This window comes from Leptodactylus fuscus, chromosome 1 (assembly GCF_031893055.1).
Source record: "Leptodactylus fuscus isolate aLepFus1 chromosome 1, aLepFus1.hap2, whole genome shotgun sequence".
In the NCBI taxonomy this organism is placed as follows: domain Eukaryota; kingdom Metazoa; phylum Chordata; class Amphibia; order Anura; family Leptodactylidae; genus Leptodactylus; species Leptodactylus fuscus.
This window is the reverse complement of record NC_134265.1, coordinates 250,243,111-250,269,985: the sequence shown is the minus strand read 5'-3', so window position 1 is coordinate 250,269,985 and position 26,875 is coordinate 250,243,111. Positions and strand designations below refer to the sequence as shown.

The window sequence follows — 26,875 nt, the reverse complement described above, 5'->3', positions numbered from 1 at the left end:
ACTGATTTTTTATGGGTACACACCATGACAACCTGGATGAAGCGTATATAGCCTTAGAATTAGAATGTATATCCCACTGATTTTTTGGGGGTACACACCGTAACAACCTGGATGAAGCGTATATAGCCTGAGAATTAGAATGTTTATCTCACTGATTTTTTGTGGGTACACACCATGACAACCTGGATGAAGCGTATATAGTGTATATGGGCTGAAAATTTCAGTGTATACCCCTTAGTTTCAGGGGGGGGGGACACTGTTGAACCCTGGATTAAGCGTATATAGGGTATATGGGCATACAATTTCAGTGTAGCCCTCTTAGCTTAATCCCCACCACAGAAAGCTGGGTTGCGTAGATACAGCCTGGCTTAATTGCTGTGAATCTTTAGCGTTTGTGGGTAGACACTGTGCCAAGCTTTGTTCTTCTTTGCTATGCCTGCCTAGCAGAATATACAGTAAAACCTAACTAGCCCTCAGCAGATGTCTGTCTCTCTCTAAGTGCAAGCCGCAAATGAATCGGAGCTGATGCCGCCTGTTCGTTTGAATCTGAGGTCACATGTCCTCGGCAGCCAATGGCTTTTTCCTAGTTTTTTCATGGCCTTCGTTGTCATAGTTCCTGTCCCACCTCCCCTGCGCTGTTATTGGTGCAGAAAAAGCGCCAGGGAAGGTGGGAGGGGAATCGAACTTTAAGTGCATTGCAACGCGGTGTTCGTATCGAATCGATCATTGTGAACAGCGTGATGTCCGATCAAACATTTACTCGATCGAACGCTGTTTGTTCATCTCTAGTTATTATTTATAATGGGGTACAATTATTTATAAGCAAGGATTATTATTATCTGCAGAAACGGAAAACTGTTAATGGACTTCAAGGCCTCATTATGTTTTAACATCTTCCTTCCTTCCTTCCTTCCTTCCTTCCTTCCTTCCTTCCTTCCTTCCTTCCTTCCTTCCTTCCTTCCTTCCTTCCTTCCTTCCTTCCTTCCTTCCTTCCTTCCCCTACATAGGCAGTACGGAGACTTACAAGTCATTCCTGTAAGTCTCCGTACTGCCTATGTAGGCGAACACTCTCCCTAATGTGGACGAGTGCCCCCATACCCTGGTCTATAGTCTCTCACTCTGCTAAATCAGTATCCCTACACTATGCTGAGGATGGCCCAATAGGCTGAAACAGCGCTGTCCATAGTTGGGAATCTGTTCCTTTTGGGACAGAAATACTGATTTAGCAATTAAATCCACATTATGATTAAAAGACTTTATAACTGAGTCGTTCATGATGTTAAGGATGCTGCCCTCTATAGGGTGGTGTACAGAGTGCACTCTGTTCTCCTAATTCCATCCAGGAGAGTAGATTTGCATATTTTTTACCCACAGTCAAGTCTAATAAACAACCCCTATAAAATGAGACTTGCCTGTGCTTTTAGAGAAGCAGATCTAGATATTGTAATCGTTGTACAGGAGGTGATAGCTACAGTTTTTAAACATGCTTGTTCTGGGCATTCATATTCCAGATGTCAAAATACACCCTAGAAAGTAAGTCCTGACGTACATTGTGCAAGCAAGACTTTTACAATTCTATTCACTACAAGGTTACATTACAAAGTAACTACAGAGTGGAAGGAAAATATTCTATGGGCTTGATAGAGTTGTTAGTGAGAGTTTTACAATCCGTCTAGACTTCTTCTTTGATCTATAGATGTAATGAAGAAATGTCACATACATTGTTGCATACACAATGGCTTGTCAATTTGTACATACTTTTGCTCTGTATGCAATCATTTTCTAGAAGCATAAGTGATTGGTTTCCTTTCTTACTGTAGACAAGCTACTTGTATTTGCACTTGTTCATATAGCTAAAAGTAACATAGAGCTTGAATCTAGCCAGTTTTTTAACAAATTCATTGCTTTACAGTGTTCCTGCCTCCACTTCTCCCTTAAACTATCGTAACATTCTCAAAGGTGCAGTCAAACACTTCATGTGGAAGACACTAAACTAAATAGCCGGAAAAAAGTTATAATGTTGACCATGAACGTATTATATTTTAGCATGTAGAATTTGTTATATTTGATATTCTTTGTTATATCAATGACTTTGAAGTTGTTTGGTGGATGAAATCATAATTCATGCATCCACAGAGCTGATAGAACTGTAACCTTAAGGGGCAACATGGTGGCTCAGTGGTTAGCCTTGCAGCACTTGTGTCCTGGGTTCGAATCCTGACAAGAGCAACATCTGCATGGGGTTTGTATGTTCTCCCCGTGTTTGCATGGATTTCCTCCCATTCTACAAAGACATACTTAAATGAGAAAAAAAAGTACATTGTGATCCATATACGGGGCTCGCAATCTACAAAAAAAAAAGGAACTGCAACCTTAGTTTCATATAAAACAACGGCAGAAGCATTTTTCTATGTTTTATAATGCCCAAACTATAAGGTAGCAATTGGCTGTCATGGTGCCTAGGTCTTCTATGTATATGTGCCTTTAATATGTTGCTCTATAATACTCAGAACAACCACTAGTAATATACCATGCAAACAACAAAAATGCCACAGCACTTGACAAGGCGCTTGTGAAGGATCTCCCCTTGTCAAGCTGCTTGGCACACCTGTGATCACCCCTCTTACCCTCCGCTCACACTCCGTGAGTGCCTGACTTCTTAGGATAATATGAAACAAGCTTTATAAATTTTATAGATTTATTAACCCGAGTGGGTTAGTATTAGCCACTAACTTATACAGAGTACACATCGGAAGATTGTCCAGCAAATACAGGTAAAAAACAAAATATAATACAGAAGATAAAATGGGATTAAAAGAATAGAAAGGAATAATACCAAACAAAGTTGTGGTCAGGTTCTCTGGGGCCTCACTCCTAGGCCTCAGGGCACTTGCTTAATTCAATGGCACGACTTGTCTCCCATTCCTCCCAAGATGGATCAGAACAAACGTAGAGGGTCTTCTTGTACAGAAGGGACACTCCAGCTAACCCCTAGCTGTCTACTTGCTTAGTGACCCAGACTCTATGTCTTCCAGGAACTGGAAGAAAGAAGCATCATTTTTAATTAATGTAATGTTAGGAAATTGCTAATTGTGCAATTTTCTAGGGCTGCTGTTGGAACAATGGAAGAAGATGAAGACAGACAGTGAACCCTAAACTCGACCTAGCCCCTGTCCCTACCTAATTGCCACACTGTCCTAATGACAGGAGCAACTGGGTCGCAATCCCTTCTCTGAATAAGTGTACACAGAACAAGACAGGATAAAACATCACAGAAGCGTAGTCAGCAAGCAAGGGTCAAGGCCAGAGAGACCAAGCAGTACAAAATTGTAATCCGAAAGAGTAGTGACAAGGGAAGCCAAAGGTCAGAGGTCAGTAATACAATAGTAAGAGAAAGTAGGAAGCTAGCGAGGACAAAGTCACAGGGCAGATTCAAAATAGCCAGCAAACCTGTGTGGGCTGATGACCTGTATATAACCCTCCTTAACCCTCCTCTGTCCCCGCTCCCACATTACCCCACATGATATGATGTCATCTCAGGATAACTTTATAGGTCCAAGCTCCATCCACATGTTACAGGACACGACTGGTGACGGCTCATAAAGTTTTATGTTTGTGTAATGACAGTCACCTCTATTACAGAAGTGTCTGACCCCTGTATAAGTAATGCCGCCCCTGCTACCTCTTGTGTCACCCCCTCTACCTCATAGATTGTAAGCTCTTGCGAGCAGGGCACTCAGTCCCATTGTGTGAAATGATTCTCTTTGTAATGTATCTGTCTGTATTTTAACCCTACAAATTGTACAGCGCTGCGGAATATGTTGGCGCTATATAAATAAAATGTATTATTATTATTATTATTATTATTATATAGGAAGCCCAGGACCTGCCCCAAACTTGATTTGTAGATAGGCTGTCAATCACACAGACAAGGCTAAGATTAACTCTTTGATGGACAGAGGGAAATAACGTGCAGCAGATGGGTGTGGTGGGAATTCAATTACAAAGGATAGTTAATAGAGCAGTGTTCAGACAGAGCAATAAAAAAAACTCTAAGCAAGGAATCAAACTGAACATGCCTCCTGCGCCGCAGTTTGTGAGCAGAGGGTGGCGCAGAGACCTGAACAGGCAGAGACATTACATGTACATTAGAATTTGATCCAGAATCAGATGATCTATGAAATGAGAAGTTGTCTTAAAAATTAGTGACCATTTAATCTGCTTAATTTCAGCAAGATCACATTTTAATATTCCACATTTTTAATTATATTAAATTGTATTAACACATAATACACCAAAATGATAAGGCTCGGCATTTTGGTTACTTTATCAAACAGATGTCCCATTAATTTTCCACTGTTACATTTTAATATATGTTTTTTTTTTTTTTTTAATAAATTCTTTATTTATAAACAATTTACAAGTAAACAAAATAAAAAGCATAACAGTAACAAACCAGGACCGGCGAAACCGGAGCCGCGAAACCAAATCACATATATAGACACATCAGAATGGACAAAACAAAACAATACAATAGAAATCAAAGTCAAGAACACAGCTGAAGGGGAGGGAGGCATGGAGGGAGACAAAAAAAAAGAGAGATGGAAGGCAACCCCAAGCTCTGGCCCCAATCGCAGAGACACAACGGCCAACCAGATCCCTGTACATTTGGGTACCTTGGAAGAGAATCCACAGAGACCAAGCATCCAAGTAGGCCTCCCGCGCGTCCTGAAGAGGTGTGGTAAGGTCTCCCATAGTCAGCACCCTACAAGTCAGTGATGGAGAGGCTCAAGTCCTACAACCACTTAGCCGAGAAGGAGGGGCGATGATCCAGAGGAAAGGAAACCAATAGCAAATAAAAATCTGTGAGAGAGTGGCGTATGGTGCCAGATCCAGAGAAAGCTTTGTCAAACCTTGTGAGTAAGCTATCAAATCCCAGGGAGCTAGGCAGAGAAGAGAGGAAATGGGATAACTAAAGAACCCTCGATGGAAGCTGCCTGAACCTTCCAAGGGATAAAGCGACTAACAAGGAAACCAACTCCCCTAGACTTAGACTCAAATTAGCAGCTATGGGATGCAACAGCGTACCTAGGGGATGGAAAAATAGGAGCTGTCCCTCACAAAAAAGTGTCTCCTGAACAAAGGCCACAAAGATTCTCTTATCCTAAAGCAGGCGGAGCAGGAAAAAATTGTTCCTCCAGAGTATTGAGACCGACAGCAGCAACGGAGGCAAAAGCAGTGGAGTCCATGGCTTGGAGCCAGGGTCTTAGATGAGAAGGGAAAGAGAGAGAGAGGGGGAAACAGAGGGGAAAATGAAAAAAAAATAAAAAGAAGAAGGGAGGGCAGAGAACTGGAAAACAAAGAAAGACAAAGATCAAACAAGGGGAGGTAGCAAGAAACAACATACAATACGCAACAAGAAACAAAGAATCCTGGTCACAGTCTGAGAACGGGTCACAAATAACAGTGGGAAAACCCACTAAAGCGGGTCTTGAGAGCTGCAAAACAAACTAACTAAATAACGGGGGAATGGTAGAACTACAATGGAGTGCCACCCATTCCCCTAGTTCTTAACCTTGTTTGAGGTACCAAACCCACCAGTTTCATATGCACATTCACCGAACCCTTCTTCAGTGATAAATCAAATATGATTTTTTTCCAAATTCAAAACATAGGTATATGTCTTTTTACTGGTACACAAGATGAACCGTTCATATGGCCTAGGGTTCGATCGAACCCTGGTTAAGAACCACTACCCTAGCAGTATAACTGAGTGCCCGAGGGCAGAGAGTAGGAGAGAGGTCTAGGACCAAAGGTGTAGGACCAGCCCAGGAGAGCCAACAGGGCCTTCACAAACATAGAAGAGAAAAAGAAATGCAGCCAAAAAAGAGCACACAAAAATAGGGCACAATAGAGTCCAACAGTGTATCAGAGTGCAGCCTAGGAATGTCCAAAGAAAAGAATATCTCCCAGAACAACTTGCAAGACTGGTTTCAAGAGTCTCCACATGGCCAGAGTGCGATGGGAGACATCTGGGAGCAGATGCACGGGGTTGTCCATGAAAGAGACAGGACCATGTTGCCAAGCAGCCTGAAGAATGTACTACTTCTCTCTAACGAAATGCACTCAGCAGAGAACGTACCATGGTTCTGTAGCAGTGGCACGACGAGGACCCAGTACACGGTGGACCCTGTCAAGATTGATCTCCGTGTCCATAGGGCAGGAGAGGACCTTGTTGAGAATTGAGGAAATAACAGACCGCAGCTCAGCCACAGGGACGGAGTCAGGGACACCCCGCAGCTTGATATTATTCCACCAGCCCCTGTTCTCCTGATCATCCACTTGAAGAAGAATATGTCTGTTGAAGGTGCGTTGTGCAGACAAGGACTGTTCCACAACTGTGAGACGTTGATCAATGGACACCGTCTGCTGATGCTGGTAGGCGACTTGAGCTGACAGAGATTGGAGCTCCGACTTAAACTCTGACATGAGCCTCTCCTGATTCTCTTCAACCCTACGGACAATTGACTCCAAGTCCGACTTGGTAGGCATAGTGCAAAGAAGATCCCATATGTCCGCCAATTTAGGAAATTTAGGACGATGAGATAGCAAGGTAGCATCTGGAAGTGGAGTGTTGGACAAGTCAGAGGAGGGAGGAGAATTCAGGGTTTCTGGGGTTAAGGTAAGGTCCTGGAAAAGGCTGGCAGGGATGGTCATCTGTCCAGGAGCATCTGGCTGAGGGGAGAGAAAGAGCGACCCATGAGAGGTCAGAGGGTCTACAGTATGCAGAGCCGGATCTGGACCTCCACAACTGCAGAGGGGGGTCCAGCAAAGGGGAGCCAGGTGACTTGAAGGGACATGCCAGGTGTGACTTATGGCATCCATGTGTTGTTGGCAGAGTCCTGCAGCTGAGAGGAGGAGGCAGCTACAGCATCTGGAGGGCACAGTAAGGTAAGTGAGGAGGAGAGGGTCCCAGGAGCCTGGAACAGGGGACCAGTGGCAGCTTTCTGGGGAAGGTGCAGTGGAGGGGCAGAGAGAGTCAGAGGCACAGCCGGTAACTGGAGCACAGGGAGGGGAGAGTGCTGTGGCTGAGATGCCGATCCTCCCTAAGATAACAGCTGCACAGGCAATTGCAGCGCTTAGGCCGGAGCTGGGGCCGGTCGGTAGAGCGGAGATGTCGCTGGATGCGGGAGAGGCAGGTTCTTCATCTCAGTGCCGGCGCACGTCGGCGCCATCCTGGCCTCACTGGCCAAAGCCAGGGAAGAGGCAGAAGAAGACAGAAAGCAGACGATCTGCAGCTCCATTTTCAAGGAGGAGATGCCCCTGCATCCCAGGCGGCGAACCATAGTAGGTAAGATGACCACAGGCAATCTAGACCACTTTTATAAGGGACTAGGGGTCCGGGAGCTACTGAAATAAGTGACTGCACACATTCATGGCTAGGCCACGCCCCCATTTTAATATATGTTATTGCGGCCGAAGGGACAGGTCGCTGTCTGCTCCTCAGTTGTTGCATTTTGCTGGCTGTCACGTTTCCTTACTTGATGCGGACCTTCTTAGCAGGGGTTAACTTCCCTTGCACCAGCTGGGCGTGGTCAGTTGTCTGGCTGACTAGGGTGTCAGCCAATATGTGCCCGGCGTGGGCAGCTGGGCTGGTTGGTTGTGACCGCCCTTTCCCTATTTAAAAAGCCAGGTGACTGAGCTAGTCTCAATCCAGATCCTCATTGCTGTTGTGTGTGAATGGGTTCCAGTGTGACTATTCGTCAGTTGGCCTTAGCTAGAATTAACCCTGAGATAGATTGCACTAGTAGCACACACTGTGTACTGGTCTCGGTCTAGCTCAGAGGTTCTGACTAGACAGTCTTGTTTGTTGTAGTGGCTGCTCTGAGGTGCACAGGCCGCCTCTGTGATTTAACAGAGCACACCCGGTTGGTGTAGTGATCTGGCAGTGACACTAACTGCCAGACCTTGTTCACACCAGGGTGTTCCTGTGGTCCAGAGCCCAGTTGGGCTCCGCAGGGTTTTTGTTTATTAGTTTTTTTTAATAACCGTGCTGACCATAACAATATACACTGTCTACCAATGAGTATTTGGAGACTCATGCAAATGAAGCTATTTATGGTTGTCATGTATGTCACACCTTCCGCTGTTAAATAGGAAACAGCATTGGCATTAGAGCATTGGCATTTGTCACATGCAAGATGCTACGAAGTGCAGAGTTGTTCGATTTCGAGAAAGGGGTAATTGTGGGGTACCACAGAAATGGTCGATCCTTAAGGGACATATGAAGCAAACTGAATTACCCAAAATCGACAGTGGCCTATGTGATTACAAAGTGGAAGGTGAACAGTGATTGTCAGAATGTGCCCCGAGTCGGCAGACCCTCGAACCTGAAAGATAGAGACCAACGAGTGCTGGCCAGAGAAACCAAACCCAACTGATGGCTCACATACACCAGGAGTTTCAGCAGGCATCCGGGAGTATTGTGTCAATCAATACCATCCGTAAGGAAGCATCTGCTGGGTTCTACCAACTATTAAATAGGAATAAATGTTGTTTTTCTATTCTACCACAGGTGTCCAAATACTTATTGGTAGGCAGTGTATAATTGTAAATGCTTATTAATGCATACTTAGAGAATTAATGAAAACAATTCCACAACCGAACTAACTTATTTACCCCTTGAAGATAGTTTTCAAAGTACATACATATATTGTTTTTCCTCTAAATATTCCAAAATGGAGTTATTTAGTAGGAGAAGAAGACACTAGGTTTTACAAATAAAGTGAAATATCTGTGTTTTTTTCTGAATGGAACTATACTACAGGACCAGATATATCCCATGGACTGTTTAGGTAAAAATAGAAAAAGAGACAAAAGACATACAGGTGTGTATATATAATACATATATATATATATATATATATATATATATATATATATATATATATATATATACTAGCTGGTACCTGCGACTTCGTCTGCGGTGATTGTAGAAGTGTGTAAATACAGGCGCGGGTAAGGTTTTCGTACTGTGTATAAGGTATGGGATATGAAATGTAACTTTGTATCTTGTTTTTGCTGTAATTCAGAGAATACGTGAGACTTTTGTGTTGAATGTAATTTGTATTTCAGCTGCTATACGGTGTTGTGAGAAACTGTACATAGTGTCTTTGGGACAGAGGTATTTGAAGTTAATATACTTCGATATACGACATTGTATGATTTGGTATTTTCTGCCAATAGTGTGTTGACATTTTTTTGTTTGTAAAAGTTGCCAGTCACTTTTTTATTTGTCTGATTCGGGGGATGTGTTTTTTTGCGGGGCCGGGTGTAGTTTGTAGTTGTTGCATTTTCGGGAAATGCTATTGGTTTGATCACTTTTTATTGATATTTGTATGATAATGAAAATAGTGAAAAAACAGCGGTTTTGGACTTTTCAGTATGTTTGCGGCTACGGCGTTAAGCATCCAGGCAAAATATTTGTATAGCTTTGTAGAGCGGGCGATTTCGGACACAAGGATACCTAACATGTATGTGTTTCACAGTATTTAACTACCGTATTTTTTGGACTAAAAGACGCACTTTTTTTCCTCCCAATATGGGAGGAAAATGTGTGTGCGTCTTATAGTCCGAATGCAGCGTGTGCAGCGTCTGTGTCCCGTCTGTGCGAATGAAAAGGAGAGCAGCACGGTGCCTGCCTGCTCTGCCCCTCCTTCCCTGTCTGTGTCGCGTGTTTGCAGGAGTGAGATATGAGAGGCAGGGAAGTAGGGGCGGGCCAGACAGGTGAAGGAAGCATGGTTTCAAGCTTGCCGAGAAAACCACGCCTCCTTCTCCCGTCTGGCCCGCCCCTCCTTCACTGCCTCTCAGATCTGGCTCCTGCAATGAAGCCACACAGACAGGGAAGGAGGGGCGGGCCAAACGGGAGGAGGAGGCGTGGTTTTCTCGGCAAGCTCGAAACCACGCCTCCTTCTCCCGTCTGGCCCGCCCCTCCTTCACTGCCTCTCAGATCTGGCTCTTGCAATGAAGCCACACAGACAGGGAAGGAGGGGCGGGCCAAACGGGAGGAGGAGGCGTGGTTTTCTCGGCAAGCTCGAAACCACGCCTCCTTCACCCGTCTGGCCCGCCCCTACTTCCCTGCCTGTGTGGCTTCATTGCAGGAGCAAGATCTGAGAGGCAGTGAAGGAGGGACGAGCCAGACGGGTGAAAGAGGCGTGTTTTCAAGTTTGCTTAGAAAAGCACACCTCCTTCACCCGTCTGGCCCGCCCCTTTTTCTCTTCTTGCATAGCTTCACTGCAGGGTGTCTCTTTCCATCCATGGATGAGAATAGATAGATAGATTAGATAGGATAGGATAGATAGATAGATAGATAGATAGATAGATAAGATAGATAGATATGTTCAAATCACCCCCATATCCCTAGAATACATATAAAACAAAAACATTACTGTGAAACACATACACATTTGGTATCCCTGTGTCCGAAAGCCCCCGGTTCTATTTACATTGGTGAAATATTATATTATTAGGTTATTAAATATTTCACCAATTTTTTTTCCTTAAAATTTTTTTTTCCCTATTTTCCTCCTCTAAAACCTTAGTGCGTCTTATGGTCCGGTGCGTCTTATAGTCCAAAAAATACGGTACTTTTATATGTGTTCTAGGGAAAGGGGGGTGATTTGAATTTGTAATACTTTTTATTTTTAATTTTATTTTTTTTCCCTTGTTTTTGTTTTTGCATTTATTAGACTGTTTTTGCATTTATTAGACTGCCTAGGGGTATTGACATGGGTGGGCGGTGTCGCAGATTGTCAAAGCGGTGGGGGTCAGCAAACATGGCTGCTCCGGAGCGTTAAAGAGAGCCTCCTGGAGTATCGTTAAGGTGAGGAGCAAAGTGGTAAAGTATATGTATATGAGATTGTGTGGGGTTAGGGGCTAAGCTGTAGAGGGCAATATGAATTTTGGGACTTGCTATGGTCCAAAGTGTGTGAGATTGCAGAGATGGTGATGTGAGTTTGGGTTTTGTGGGGTCCTGGCACAAACGTATTTGTGCTATTGTGACAAAAAGTAGCCTATTGCGCAATCGGGTGTATTAACTATGTTTGTGGAAACTTTCAGCCAAATCGGTCAAGCGGGTTTTGCGTGATTGAGAACCAAACATCCAAACATCCAAACACACAAACCCACAAACTCACAAACTCACAAACTTTCACATTAATAGGATATACACTCACCGGCCACTTTATTAGGTACACCATGCTAGTAACGGGTTGGACCCCCTTTTGCCTTCAGAACTGCCTCAATTCTTCGTGGCATAGATTCAACAAGGTGCTGGAAGCATTCCTCAGAGATTTTGGTCCATATTGACATGATGGCATCACACAGTTGCCGCAGATTTGTCGGCTGCACATCCATGATGCGAATCTCCCGTTCCACCACATCCCAAAGATGCTCTATTGGATTGAGATCTGGTGACTGTGGAGGCCATTGGAGTACAGTGAACTCATTGTCATGTTCAAGAAACCAGTCTGAGATGATTCCAGCTTTATGACATGGCGCATTATCCTGCTGAAAGTAGCCATCAGATGTTGGGTACATTGTGGTCATAAAGGGATGGACATGGTCAGCAACAATACTCAGGTAGGCTTTGGCATTGCAACGATGCTCAATTGGTACCAAGGGGCCCAAAGAGTGCCAAGAAAATATTCCCCACACCATGACACCACCACCACCAGCCTGAACCGTTGATACAAGGCAGGATGGATCCATGCTTTCATGTTGTTGACGCCAAATTCTGACCCTACCATCCGAATGTCGCAGCAGAAATCGAGACTCATCAGACCAGGCAACGTTTTTCCAATCTTCAATTGTCCAATTTCGATGAGCTTGTGCAAATTGTAGCCTCAGTTTCCTGTTCTTAGCTGAAAGGAGTGGCACCCGGTGTGGTCTTCTGCTGCTGTAGCCCATCTGCCTCAAAGTTCGACGTACTGTGCGTTCATAGATGCTCTTCTGGCTACCTTGGTTGTAACGGGTGGCTATTTGAGTCACTGTTGCCTTTCTATCAGCTCAAACCAGTCTGGCCATTCTCCTCTGACCTCTGGCATCAACAACGCATTTCTGCCCAAAGAACTGCCGCTCACTGGATGTTTTTTCTTTTTCGGACCATTCTCTGTAAACCCTAGAGATGGTTGTGCGTGAAAATCCCAGTAGATCAGCAGTTTCTGAAATACTCAGACCAGCCCTTCTGGCACCAACAACCATGCCACGTTCAAAGGCACTCAAATCACCTTTCTTCCCCATACTGATGCTCGGTTTGAACTGCAGGAGATTGTCTTGACCGTGTCTACATGCCTAAATGCACTGAGTTGCCGCCATGTGATTGGCTGATTAGAAATTAAGTGTTAACGAGCAGTTGGACAGGTGTACCTAATAAAGTGGCCGGTGAGTATATATATATATATATATATATATATATATATATATATATATATATATATTAAATAGATGATAGATTACTTGGAATGATAGAGGTATCTGAAGATTCAACTCCTATTAGTGTTGTGAAATGAGTTAACGTCTGACCTTTTTATGAATTATGACATAGTATAGCAGCAATATTATTGAGATTTCTAAATGATTACAGACATTGTGATAAACAATACAGGGAGCCAGGGATTAGACACAGCTGTACACTTCCATGTGGTCTGAAGGGCACAGTAGGACAAAAACAGATTGAGATATTATTCATTTACTCTCTCATCTGTTCCTACCAATGGATAGGGGAAAAATGATCATTCACAGGCAAGGGGAACGACCCCCTGCCTTTTATAACCTGCATCCCGAAAACATTTGGCAAAGCAGCCCTAAAATTCAGCCTGCTCAGCACAGTGGGAGAAGGCACTCATCCTCGCAGGAGCAAAAATATATATGTATTACAGATTCAGACTACAAACCTGGCCCCTTAAATCAATTGTAAGAGACACTGATTGACTTCTGTCCTTGAATCCAGGCACTCCAGCTTTTATTTTTCTATTGACCACCGTTTTTATGAAGCATATTGTCATGCAGAGGAGGCACTCTCTCCGAAATTGCCACTTTTAATATCGCATTTTACAACAGGGATGCCCTGTTTAATGCATATCCTTACTGATTTATACATCTACACATCCTTGATGATTATTACACCAAATGGATCATGGCTGGTATTTCCAGCAGAGACTCAACTGCCCTTTGCAGAGTTATAAATCTTATAGCCATGGAGAAAATTAGCCAAATCCTCCCATTGATCTTATGCAGTAAATTGCAGGCGGGCAGCAGGAGCTCTGTCAATAAACAATGAACTAGCACAAATAACTTATCAGTTTACTTTTAATCAATGCTGCTCCTTACAGTGTATTATTCGCACAATAGGTCTAAATCACAGGGCGCTGTTGTTTTCCAAACCTTTTAATCTAATTAGAAAACCTTCCTTTTTACTGGTAATAAACACTCTGTAAACTGTCTGCACCTAATTGAGCTATAGTAATTTATATGGACTTCCCACTGTTCCTCCTCTCTTAGACAGGCTGTTTTATGTCTTTAACTAATGAAATCTAAGAAATCACCCTGTAGATCTGATCAGAGTTTGCCAGTGAATAAATCTTCATTACAATACATTACACAATGTTCTTCTGTTGCATTGCATTTATACTCTTCGTGTTCATTGGCAGATTTTGATAATTTATTGCTGAATATGTTTAAAAGAGGAAAGTATTTTATGTTCCGGTCCCTTGCTTTTATGTTACAGTTTACAGTGCCAGGAAATTGGCTTCTTTGTAACCTTTATGCTGTTCTTCCATTGTCTATTAAAATTTTTAACTGAAGTATACCACTCGAGATAAAGGAGATGTTTATGTAACAGAAAGAGCACTGAAATGACATTGAAAGTGGTAATAGTGATTTAAAGTCTATCTACTAAATCATGGAAAACTTTTCTGCCTTGAATTATACAATATATTTAATGGTATCGATAGCAACGTTTTTCTGCTGCAGAGTTATATAACACACCAGTATTAAGGTATGTTCACACTGCAGTATTTGTACAAGCTGAAAAATTCAGTTTTAGGAAATTGACGTTCACTTTTTCTGCTTAACCAAATTTCATTGTAGAATTTGCAGGTTATGCACCAGTCGGGTGTTATTTTCTTGCCACCCATTCACTTCAGTCAAGCGCAATCTGCCTTAAATTTAGTGAAATCTAAGTCTGTGTCATAGTTTTTTGTTTCTATCTAAGTTGGCCTTCTTTCAATCAAAAAGATATGGTATGCAAAAATGGTAGAAACCTGGCAGATTTCTGTGGTATCTGATCCATTGCAGGATGTAGTCATCATATCTGTCTGTGACATCAATTGCATTTTAATTGTTCCTTCCACCTCCCCTCTCACATAGTTAATACTTGTGCTTTATCGTTTTTTGCCCCATGCCCCTTATGAAGATGTTTCCAATTTATTTTTGTATATGGATCTTGGCATTAAGTTTACCTTTCTTTCAAGGATGCTAACTTTTTCTGGTAGATTTTTTAATTGTAAATGAATACACTGTGGACACATTAGCACATTTGCTTTTAACTTGTTTCCCTCTTGTCGATTATAGCAACAAAGTGAACCAGCCACACAAAATATACGAATAAAAATTAACTTTTATTAAGTGCTCCTAAAAAGGTGTAGCAACATGTATACATACAAAATATATAAACAAACATAAAACAAAATCATATAGGGGTAGACAATGCTACAAATACCAACTTGTCAGCCATGGAATGTACACTGGATGGCAACACTAATATCATGGTACAAAGGGCTCAACCATAGCTAAAACTGAAAGTGTCCAATAATAAAGTGTTGTAAATGAAAACAACAAATAATCAGTGTAATAACCCACAGATAGCTATGAGACTGCCCACATAAGATGATCCAAGATTAGCCTCCATACATACCAACAGTAAAGGGACCCGACGCGCGTTTCACCTGTACTAGACAGGTTTCGTCAGGGTAGATTTTTTAATTGTATATGAATACACTGTGGACACATTAGCACATTTGCTTTTAACTTGTTTCCCTCTTGTTGATCCAAAAGTGTCTGCACACCCTTGATATGTTGTCGTAGGCCAAATCTATAAACAATATCTTCGAGCGCTCGAGAAAACAGACATTCAGACACCAGTGTGTCTCAAGCAAATGTTTCAGTTTATTGCAGCATCCAGTGGATACTTATAGGAAGTGTGATATACTATAGTCACAGGGTACATACCCTTACAGAGAGATCTGCTTCTGGACCTAGTTTTATGACATGCAGACACAACAAGAACTGATAACAGTGTACATCTGCTTCTTTTGACAGCTTCGATATCACTATGCCCTAGACTGGCTGGCAGTGCTGACCTGTAAGGTCAGCACTATGATCACAGCAAGCTACTATTCTACTATTTTTCACATTTCCCCCATTTTAGACATCTAATGATTTACGCCCATGAGTACATTCACACTTGGTGCTGTGCTTGCCAGATTCCCCAGTAGGAGTCAATCATTAGCTGTCTATCTTACATATCGATCAAGGTTGTTCCAGTTTTGCCTAATTTTGCAAAACACATAAAGGTTAAAACAAGTCAAAAAGAAAAACAATACAGCGAGTATAATAAACAGATTTTTGATCCAGTGAAATAACTTCACAGCCATGGGTGACCATCCCAGAGTAAAACTTAGCGTTTTCCACCAATACAGGGTGCCTGCATTTTCACGGGCTTGACAATCTTTTGCTTGGGTGCAGCCTTTGTTGGTGCCTTAACAGGAACAGCCTTTTTCGTGGCCTGTTTTGCCTTTTTTGCCTCTTTGGCAGCCCTGATGGCCTGTTCCCTCTGGACCTTTCGCACTTTAGGCTTTTGCTTTCTCTTGGCCATAATTTCAGACAGAGAGGCCCCGGTGATCGCCCTCTGGAACTTCATTGCATGGCGGGTACGCTTCTTCTGGATTTCTTCCGACTGGCCCTTCTTGTGCTTCCTTCTGTACAGGATGGTCCAATTGATTTGATGGGGATTCCTCTTGGACAGGAAAGCAGATTCACATTTTGCATTGAGGAACTGGAAGACCTTCCCGTCGGTCCTGGCATACCGCCTCCCGTGTCTCGGGTAGATTTAGTAGCCGATGAAGCTGCACAGCTTGACCTTCATGGCGCCGGCAAAGATCGCAAACAGAACCACCACAACGGGACTGCAGACGGCTACTGAAAGATGTAGTGTAAGTAAGATCCCCAAAACCATCAGTGATAATGGAACTCACTAGACAGGACAGATAAATGTATATTATGGGGTATAACAAGTGTATCTTAACCCCCATACTGTTCCCAAAGTATTGAAAAGTCTTTATAACTTGTCACATGTATTTGTTTTCTCTGTAAGGTATATTATTGATAGGAAAAATTAGCCTTAGCCCTAGATTTGTATTGTATTGTTCATAATTGTACAGATGTAGTCTGATGTGCTGACTGACTATGTGATGAATCATCAAAAGCATGTGATTAATGTATATTTTCAGTTTTCTCCTTCCTTCCAGATTCTGAGTTAATGGAAGTAACTTATAAGCTATAACCCAAAGATTGGATGGTGATAAGAGACACATGAAATTCAGTGATGCCTTCCAGTTCCTATTGATAACCAATACAGCTGTGAGATTATAAGGAAAGTCTTGTTAAACTGATAGAGGATATGGATCCTGAGAAGAAAACCTAAAGGACTATTGGACTGTTGTATCAATTGGACTATATCACTGCGGCCAAGGAGGGTTGTTTTAGATTTTTGGGACATTGACCCTGATGAAAATTTATAATGTGAATCGTGATGATAATATTGTATTTCTTTTGCTTGTTCAAATTATTATTTTGTTTGAAAATGTCTGAACTAACATGAACACATATAGTCTTGACACCTGTTCAGAAACAGAACAAGGGTATGTTTGTACTAAGGGGAGTTCCCCCCGGTCCTCGGGGTCCTCCGGTTCTCGGTCCAAATCAGTCGCTGCACATCAGACGACTCTCGAGCCCCACGTTGGACGCCAATTTTTGTCGGGGGGACTTTCCTTGATATGTTGTCATAGGCCAAATCTATAAACAATAACTTCGAGCACTCAAGAAAACAGACACTCAGACACCAGTGTGTCTCAAACAAATGTTTCAGTTTATTGCAGCATCCAGTGGATACTTATAGGAAGTATGATATACTACAGTCACTAGGTACATGCCCTTACAGGGCCTAGTTTGACAACTTGCAGACACAACAAGAACTGATAACAGTGTACATCTGCTTCTTTTGCCAGCTTCAATATCACTATGCCCTAGACTGGCTGGCAGTGCTGACCTGTAAGGTCAGCACTATGATCACGGCAAGCTACTATTCTACTATTTTTCAAGAACAAGGATTATTATTATTATTTTAACCCTCACACTAACTAAATTTCCAAATACATAAAGAAACTGGGAAGGGATTTCAAGATTTGAACATGACGTGATGATTTGGATTTTATTTGTTTTTATCCACATGCTCACGAGTAAGAAGAACATGCACTAACATTATTCAGTGTTTTCAGCGATGAGCAAAAGGGTAACAATTAGAGATGAGCGAGTAGTACTCGATCGAATAGGTATTCGATCGAATACTACGGTATTCGAAATACTCGTACTTGATCGAGTACCACTCGCTATTCGAATGTAAAAGTTCGATACAGAACCAGCATTGATTGGCTGAATGCTATACAGTCGGCCAATCAACGCTGGTTCTTCTCTTACCTTTAGAAGTCTTCTCCGTGCAGCTTCCCCGCGGCGTCTTCCAGCTCTTCATTCACTCTGCCAGGCATCGGGCCAGGCCAGAGCCGACTGCGCATGTCCGCTTGTAGTGCGGGCATGCGCAGTCGGCTCTGCCCAGGCCCGATGCCTGGCAGAGTGAATGAAGAGCCAGAAGACGCCACGGGGACACTGCAAGAAGAAGACTGCTTGGAGGATCCAGCCCGACCCTCACTCGTGGACTTGGTAAGTATAATTTGATCGAACGTTGCCTACCCCTGAAATGAGCATTTCCCCCCATAGACTATAATAGGGTTCGATATTCGATTCGAGTAGTCGAATATTGAAGGGCTACTCGAAACGAATATCGAACCTCGAACATTTTACTGTTCGCTCATCTCTAGTAACAATGTTTTGATCTTTTGACTTTCAGGCTCCATATCTCACCATTCATTACTGCTTCGAAAGTGAGATCACCATCATTTTATAGACAATCATCTTTGTTATGTCATCCACATCATGAGTCATTTTTTGTATTTGCATTGACCCACATGTATTTACTTACAGAATAATAGATTACAACCTAGAAACTTTTGAAGCAATACAGTGCATTTCCTAATTAATAATGAAGAGTTAGGGAATAACATATCTAAAGATGTAACAATTATCATTAACCAATAATTGTGTCCAGGCCCAATATTGGATATTTCTTGATAGATTTCACCAAAATTCACCATTCATGTAATTTGTATGGGTAATTTTAGACTATTTTCCAAAGTCCACTATTAAAATAAGTACGAATCAGATGGATTGGATTTTCATCATCTGATTCATACTAGAGGTAAATAATCCACATTTTAGGACTGTGGTTTGATATATACAACTGTTTCTTCATTGTCTGCCTATGCATCCAAGACCAAAGTGTGTTATATATTTGCAACATAGTAACCATAAATCCATTTATAACAATACACCTACTGATTTGGACATATTATTAATCCGATTGGTCTCCAGTTATAGGGCAAATGGACAGCAATTGTGTTTAAGGAATACATTTTTTAAGTAAATTAATAAAACTGACATAATTTTAAGACACGCGTGTTCATGATGAATATATAAGTACATGCAATATTGAGCTACTTCATTTCCATAGGTAATGCCTTTTCTGATGTATATACCTCCTAATTAGCCTTTTAGTTTCTATGTCTGCTATGTAATTTAAAGAAACACTCCGGATTTATTATTATTATTATTATTATTATTATTATCATTATTATTATTATTACTATTATTATTATCCCATTTGCAAACTACTTTGGGGAGTGAGAGTCAGGCTGTGGGTCAAGTGATTTAAGAGTGGACACTAAAGGGAGCTCATAATACTGTAAAGATGGCTAATATGGTTATTGACTGCATTACCCTATCCTTCATATATATATATATATATATATATATATATATATATATATATATATATATAGTAATATATAGTATATATATATAGTAAATATAAGAGCGATGATTAAAAAAAAAATAATAATAATAAAAAATTGGTGGGCTTGAAATCTGTTTTCTTTTAAAAATGTGTTTTTATCTAATATACTGTATTACTAACTGTTTCCTGCAAAGTCTTAAAATATGAAAGGCACTCCTGAGAAGAAGGATAGTAAATTATCATAAAATAATGATAAACCTAAAAAAATAATATATATATATATTTTTTTTTTTTCAAATTCTTTTCTTTTTTTTTTTTTTTTTTTTTAAAGGATGCTTCTAAGAAAAAGCTTTATTTCTTTTGGTTTTGCCTTTCTTGTAGCGGCATTAAAAATTCCCAATATTCATTAATTTAAATTGTTACAAAAGTTCCATTTTTCCATTTCCTCTGAGATAACACAAATAGCGTACAGATTTCTATTGTAGTGCGTTGTCAAAGTATGTCATACAGGGAGACTTTGCAAGAACAGATGGTTATGATTATGTATCTTTGCAATACAAGCAGCGGCAGGTTCATCATCTGATAGGGGGTCTTTCTTTCCATTTTTGCTTCTAAGTAGGTGTCCTTCCTGTAGAGGTTGTCTCTCAGGCACTTGGCACTTCATAAACACATCATTGTTATACCGAACATGTGTTCCCCCTTTGGTGTACTTTCAATACAATGAACTGTAATACCTTCCTTATCCTCTTTAGTAGTGTACAATAATAGCTTGTCCCTTGAGAGAAGACTGAGGATAAAAAGTATAAAAAGGAATGAGTACACAGCATGCTTGATAAATGCAGTCTATAATTTAATGTTGAAGTCAGTGGAACAGTTGTTAAATTTCCTCTCTTGCCTCTTATAGCCAAAGAATTTCATGAACTTTCACCATTCAACTTAATCTTTGTAGGAACATTATGGAAATGTAATCTGGAGATATAACAGCAGAAAATGTGGGTTTGATTATTACTCGGCTTTACCATTTATGAAATAGTTAATCATCTGTTTTAGTGGCTGTTGTGAGCTGACATTTTTAGCTGGATGTTCTATGGTATTAATTGAGGGACATTTCAGGGACAGTATCCTTGACTTTCACTACTGTACTTCAGTTTACTATCACAAGGTAATATGTCATGGAGACTTTACAGTCCATAAATCAGATAATGGCATCCTGTAGATCTTAATCTAATTAGAATTATAGACAGTCTCCCAGAACTGATAGATGTTCTATTCCCGGCTACTTATGGCAAGATAAATATGCGGTCACTAGTGTCTTTGCTGTACCTATTCCCATGGTACTAATGTCTAACCTCTGACCCAAAAAAGGCTTCATTAAAGCAACACCTCATTGGGCATTGTCTATTTACTCTACCAAGGTCATGACTTCGACTTCTGTTTAGTGATGGGTGTTACTTTTTTTTTTTTCTATAGCATGTACTGCCTAGTGAATAAAATACTTTAAAGGTCATTTTAACAATGACTTTTCCATAAAAGGTTCTTTATTTCAACATAACATGGTAATGTCTAACACAGCATATACCAGATTGCAATGTTTTATGCTACTGTACACTACTGTACGTAACAGATAGGTCCTATATTGTCAACATTACCAAAAGCTTTCACACAAAATATATTGTGCCATTATAAAGTTGCTGATGTCCTAACATCTGAAATCAAATGTTGAAATTGTAAAATGTGGCCTTAGTTACCAATTACTTTTGATTTAGGAATGCACATTTTTATATGATTTTTGGCTAAAAGTGTTTTATTACAGTGGTGGGATTGGTTGAAAAAAAAATCTTAAATTCGGTTACTTAAAAACCTGGGATGGTTCACTAACAGCAGAAAACTCCTCTGAATGGTATAGACCAATGGTTCCCAGACTTTCTGAAAGCTGGACCCATTTTCAGAAGAGACTCTTGTTTGGAAATCCCCACTACCATACATAGTTCCATTTGAAAAAACAAAACAAAAAACAAACTGCTATGTTTGGCCTCTATTCTGCTTTAAGTTGCATACTACCTGCTTATCCTTCCTTTGCACACCTGTTACCCATATGTTTTCCATACCCATAGCTATCTGAGCAACTTTTCCTCCAAACATACACAAACAAAACTGCTCCAACCAGTTTTTCTTGCTGAAAACATAGCTATTAGGGTTGAGCCGATCTTGAGATTTCAGGGTCGTTTTTGTAATCCGATTTCCGATCATTTTCCATCCCGATCCCAATTTCGATCCTAATGCAAGTCAATGGGATTTTTTTAATAATCAAAGATCGGATTTTAAAAATGATCCTATTCACTACACAGCATGGAGTCCAAAAATTGAACACTTTAATTTTTAGATTCCACGCTTTGTAGTGATTGAAAAAAAATCCTCTGGCTACTTAGTCCCCCCTGGTGTCCACTTACCTTCACAGATCGCTGTCGCTGCCGATCCCCATTGTTCTCGCTCCTCTTCCCTCACATTTACATTCCTTCAGAGCGTCGTGCGCGTCCCCTCCTCCCTAGGCTAGTGTTAGAGATGCTGGGAGTAAGCGGGGCTTATTGTGGCTTAGGAGAGTGTGAGCCGGTACAGGGTGGGGAGATCACTCACATCACTCACGTCTCCCCTCCCAGTACCTGCCCACACTCTCCTAAGCCACAAGCCCCGCCTTCTTCCTAGGTCTGTAACACTAACCTAGGAGCTAGGGGCATGCACGGCACTCTGAAGGCCTGTAAATGAGAGAGAACTTGGCTGAGAAGAACTGGGAGCGACAGCGGCAGCAGATCTGTGCAGGTAAGTGGACTATTTTGTTTCTAGTGGATTATACTATTCTGTTTCCTCCCTGCTGTGCTACATCTGAGATGTAGATCTCAGATGTAGCAGAGCTGAGTATACGGTAAAGCAGGGACGGTAAAGAGTAGATAGACAAGTCAATGTGCAGTAATGCAGATGTAGCAGAGTCCAGTATATGACACAGCAGGGAGGAAACAGAAGAGTAGATACTATCTACTCTTCTGTTTCCTCCCTGCTATGGCATAGGAATGAATGGACACAGCCGGCGTGCAGAGGGTTAAGCGGCCGGACACAGGCACAGGCTGTGTGCGGGCTGCATCCATTCATTCCTATGGGAGCATGCTATTCGAAACAGCAGTTTTGAATAGTACTCGCTCATCTCTAGTAGCTAACATTGTTAAGTTTTCCACATCGCTTGGCCAGTAGCAAAGCATTGTGCTCTATCCCGCCTAAAAAGATCAGGATCGGAATTCCGATCACGATCGTGAAATTTACTCGGTCGTCGATTGAAATCTGATCTTTTCCGATCCCAATCGCTCAACCCTAATAGCTATTCTACCAATATGACTCCCCTTACACCAACAATTCTGCTACTTTCATGTTTCCTCCCAGTGTATTGCATGCTCCTTCCATACACTCAGCTCAGCCTTTGTGTTCTCTCACTCAGCTCTGGTACTTCCCCTTTTTCCTCCCCACACTGAGCTCTGCTACTTCCACTTTCCCTCCACAGACTCATCTTTGCTACCTGCACCTTTCCCTATATTATCATAATCATAAAGACAGCCCTTGTAAGCTTCCATACACAAAGCTCTTGTACATGTCTTGTTATGTCCCTTGTCGCATGACTGTGACATCATCAAATGTTTTTTTGTTTTTTTTTGTAGGGCTATGAAATACCATCAATTAAAAATGCCTTTAATTTGCAGTTCTGCAATGTGCAGAAGAAATTTCTCTGTTTGGCTCATGCCCACCTTTCCCAGAAGCTCATGACCCACAGTTTGGAAATCAGTGGTATATATCAGTTTGCCATAAAGTAGAAAAAAAAATGTATTTCACAGTATTTCACATTACCATGCAGTGATTATCATCACTCATATTGGTACATGCCCCATTGGGATGTGCAATCTAAATTCTAAATTAATCTATAAGAATGTTTTGAATCATTGGCAGAAACCAAAATACTCAAAAGAAATTCATGAAAACACTTGAAAAACAGGACTATATTCAACTTTTTCCCTTGGTCAGATTTGAAATCATGACCCTAGCACTGAATGGTAGCACTGTTAGCTAGCCATTGAGAGACCATGCTACCCAGGCCAATACAGTGTCAGCAACAGCAAGACTCGGGCCTTATTCACACATCGGTGTTTTTGATCCAGGAGTGGATACTACACATATTTAAGGTATATTAGAGACATTTGCACCCTTTTTTTGTGTCTCAACCCACTCCTGGTTTTGGCACCCAATTATTGAAGGAAATCTCTGACCAAATCAATGACATGTGAATAAGGACAACACTATCATATGCATCCAAGTGATATCCATGGGTGGGGGCTTTTTTTTACTTAACCTATTACCTGTGGTCACATTGTTTATAAGCCAAGGAGGCCTAGTATGGAAATGGACCAGAGACGTTTAACCATAATACAATGCAAATTATTTTTATTATTATTATTATTATTATTATTATTATTATTAGAGATGAGCGAACACTAAAATATCCGAGATTCGAAATCCGATTCGAACAGCCGCACACTGTTCGACTGTTCGAACGGATTTCGAACCCCATTATAGTCTATGGGGGAAATGCTCGTTTCAGGGGTACACAAAATTCGATAAAATCATACTTACCAAGTCCACGAGTGACGGTCGGGCTGGATTCTGCTTGAAGTCTTCTCCCGGTCCCCGCGTCTTCTTCCGGGTGGAATTCACTCTGCCTAGGCATCCCGCACCACTCTGCCTAGGCCCGACGCCTGAGCAGAGCCGACTGCACATGCATGCCCGAGCACGCGCAGTTGGCTCTGCCTAGGCCGGATGCCTAGGCAGAGTGAATTCCACCTGGAAGAAGATGCGGGGACGCAGCACGGAGAAGACTTTGGAAAGGTAGGAGAAGAACCAGCGTTGATTGGAAGAATGTATAGCATTCTGCCAATCAACGCTGGTTCTGCATCGAACCTTAAACTTCGAACAGCTAGTAGTGTTCGATCGAATACGAGTATTTCGAATACCGTAGTATTCGATCGAACACCTACTCGATCGAACACTACTCGTTCATCTCTAATTATTATTATTATTATTATATCAGTACCTATATACATTTTTTCCGTAAATATAATATATGAAAAAAAATCTGTGCCAAGGTCAACCTTATTTATTAGGGTTTCCATGAGAGATATTAATAGATCCCATTTTAACAACTCTATATAATAAGATATCCATAGTTACCAGTTGCAATTGCTTTCTTCTTTGTTATTATAACTTGTTAGTGCTAAGACATGCTATACAGCTGGTCACTTAGTTATATGAGATTTTCATAATTGCCTGTGTAGTATGTATGCTTCTATTAATACGTTATATTATTCATTGCAGAGATGCTTTACTATAATACCCATTAAGATGTAAACTCCGAGAGGATACAATTTTCAGTGAATAAGATTTTCATTTTATTTGTTACACAAGTGTTATTATTTTTTGTAAACCCAAGAGACTTATATTCATCTCCCTCTTCCCATGCCAGTGCACATCATAAAGTAATGTATCTGAAAATATACTGATAGATGGGAGAACAGCCGATGTTGCTATGTAACATTAACATAATACATAGCTGCTTTGGCAAGATTATAAGAGGTGTAATCTACTGGAAGAAAATACGTTAAATGTAACCAGCCATTTTGCTTCAAATGAATAGTGTTTTGTTCTAGAGAAAAGTATGTTATCATTTATTCTCAAATACTGTATTCATGCATTGGGAGCCCATCTCTGTATGAAATTGTGTCTCTGTCCCGGTGAATGGAGAGATGCAGTGTTCTCATTACTTACTATGCTGGCTACAGGATACCACCTTCTGAATGGGAACAACTGCGGGGAGATTGACTCACTTTATTAATAGTCCTCATGAGAAAATCTGCAGCATTCCCAACCCCATTTAGGGAAATGATGTGCTGAAAAAATACATTATGTTACATTACATTAAGGATCATGAAAAGAAGAGAGGGGATTGAAACCAGCACGTGCCATAAGGAGGCTGAGATCTGTCATGATGTCTGCAGATATTCAGATATTCCCCATTTGCACGGCTCTTTAACCAAGCACTCTAAATGGAAATGTAGTTGACATTTTGGAGGCTATATGTAATCAAACACCATTACAATTTGGCTTATGTTACAGAAGATAATTAAACACATTTCTTTCTCATTACTAACTCTTTTTAACATAAAATTGTAAGAAATTATTTGCTATAGAAGATGATTTCCAGATGGAAAATGGGTTCTTCAAGCAAACTGGTGGACAGTAGATTGTTTCCTTGATGAGAGAATTCATATCCTTCATAATAAATGTGAGCGGAATATTTTTCTTGTTTCTGTAGTTGTTGTTGCAAGTAAAGAAAGTTGTTTTGAAGTAAAGAAATCACATTTATGAGACAGAGAACCACAGATCAGCGTATCGACTATGTTACATGGTGGCAGATAGGAATGTTACAATTCGTTAGAGCGCTCTGGTACATAGTAGCTGTGTGTAATAACATTGACAATGGTATATTCTAATATATTTAATTTGTTGCCATATTAGTCTTTGAGAATGTCTGGGAGTTTCTCCAGATAAAGGGCGTTCATGCAGAAGTTGCATATTTATTATTATTGTTACATAGTTACATAGTAGATGAGGTTGGATGAAGACATCAGTCCATCAAATCCAATCAATAACCCTGCAGTGTTGATCCATAGGAAGGCAAAAAAACCTCATGAGACTTATACCAATTGCCCCATTTCAGAGGAAAATGTCCTTCTCAACAATCTGGCAGTCAGTATAAAACCCTAGATCAACATGTCCTTAAAATCTAGAATCCATAACCTGTAATATTGTTCTCTACAACAAAGGCATCCAGGCACTCTTTAAACTTGTTCAGTGAATCCACCATCACCACTTCCTGGGGCAGAGAGTTCCAGAGCCTCGCTGTTCTTACTGTGAAGAATCCCCTTCTATGTTGCTAGTGAAACTTTCTCTCCTCCAGAGGCAGAGGATGTCCCCTTAGGAGCACCATGGTTATTCTGTTGCTGTTATTGTTATTACGGCACTTTTGTTGCTTTGAAGGCACAGTAGTGGCCAACACTAAACAGCACATTCACACAGTAACTGAATATATCTGGTATTTCCAGAAGCAGCCCATACAGTAGGTCCTCATAAGTGTCCCGAAAGTTCAGGAGGTCAGGAACTTCTGTTTCAGCCTACACTTAGCAACTTAGTCACTTCTAAAAACATGGGAATAGCTAAAGGTTTATGGACCCTGATATGAAAATTTACCTAGAGTTGCCCACAAAATGTCTTTTTATGGTCATTGCCATTTACTGTAACTTTAAGATGCGGCGCTGGGTCACTTAATTTTTTTTTTCTATGTAGATTGTGAGCCCCATATAGGGATCACAATGTGCTTTTTTTTCCCCTTCATTTAAGTATGTCTTTGTAGAATGGGAGGAAATCCATGCAAACATGGGGAGAACTTACAAACCCCTTGTAGATGTTGGTTCTGTTGAGGTTCGAGTCCAGGACTCCAGTGCTGCTAGGCTATCCACTGAGCCACCATGTTGCCCCATGCTG

The 26,875-nt window shown here is 41.1% G+C and overlaps 1 pseudogene; it reads right to left on the bottom strand.

Annotated features, from left to right (window-relative positions):
- Positions 1 to 15,728: 15,728 nt before the first annotated feature.
- LOC142195431 (large ribosomal subunit protein eL24-like) lies at positions 15,729 to 16,212 on the bottom strand (annotated as a pseudogene).
- Between the last annotated feature and the right edge of the window lie 10,663 nt (positions 16,213 to 26,875).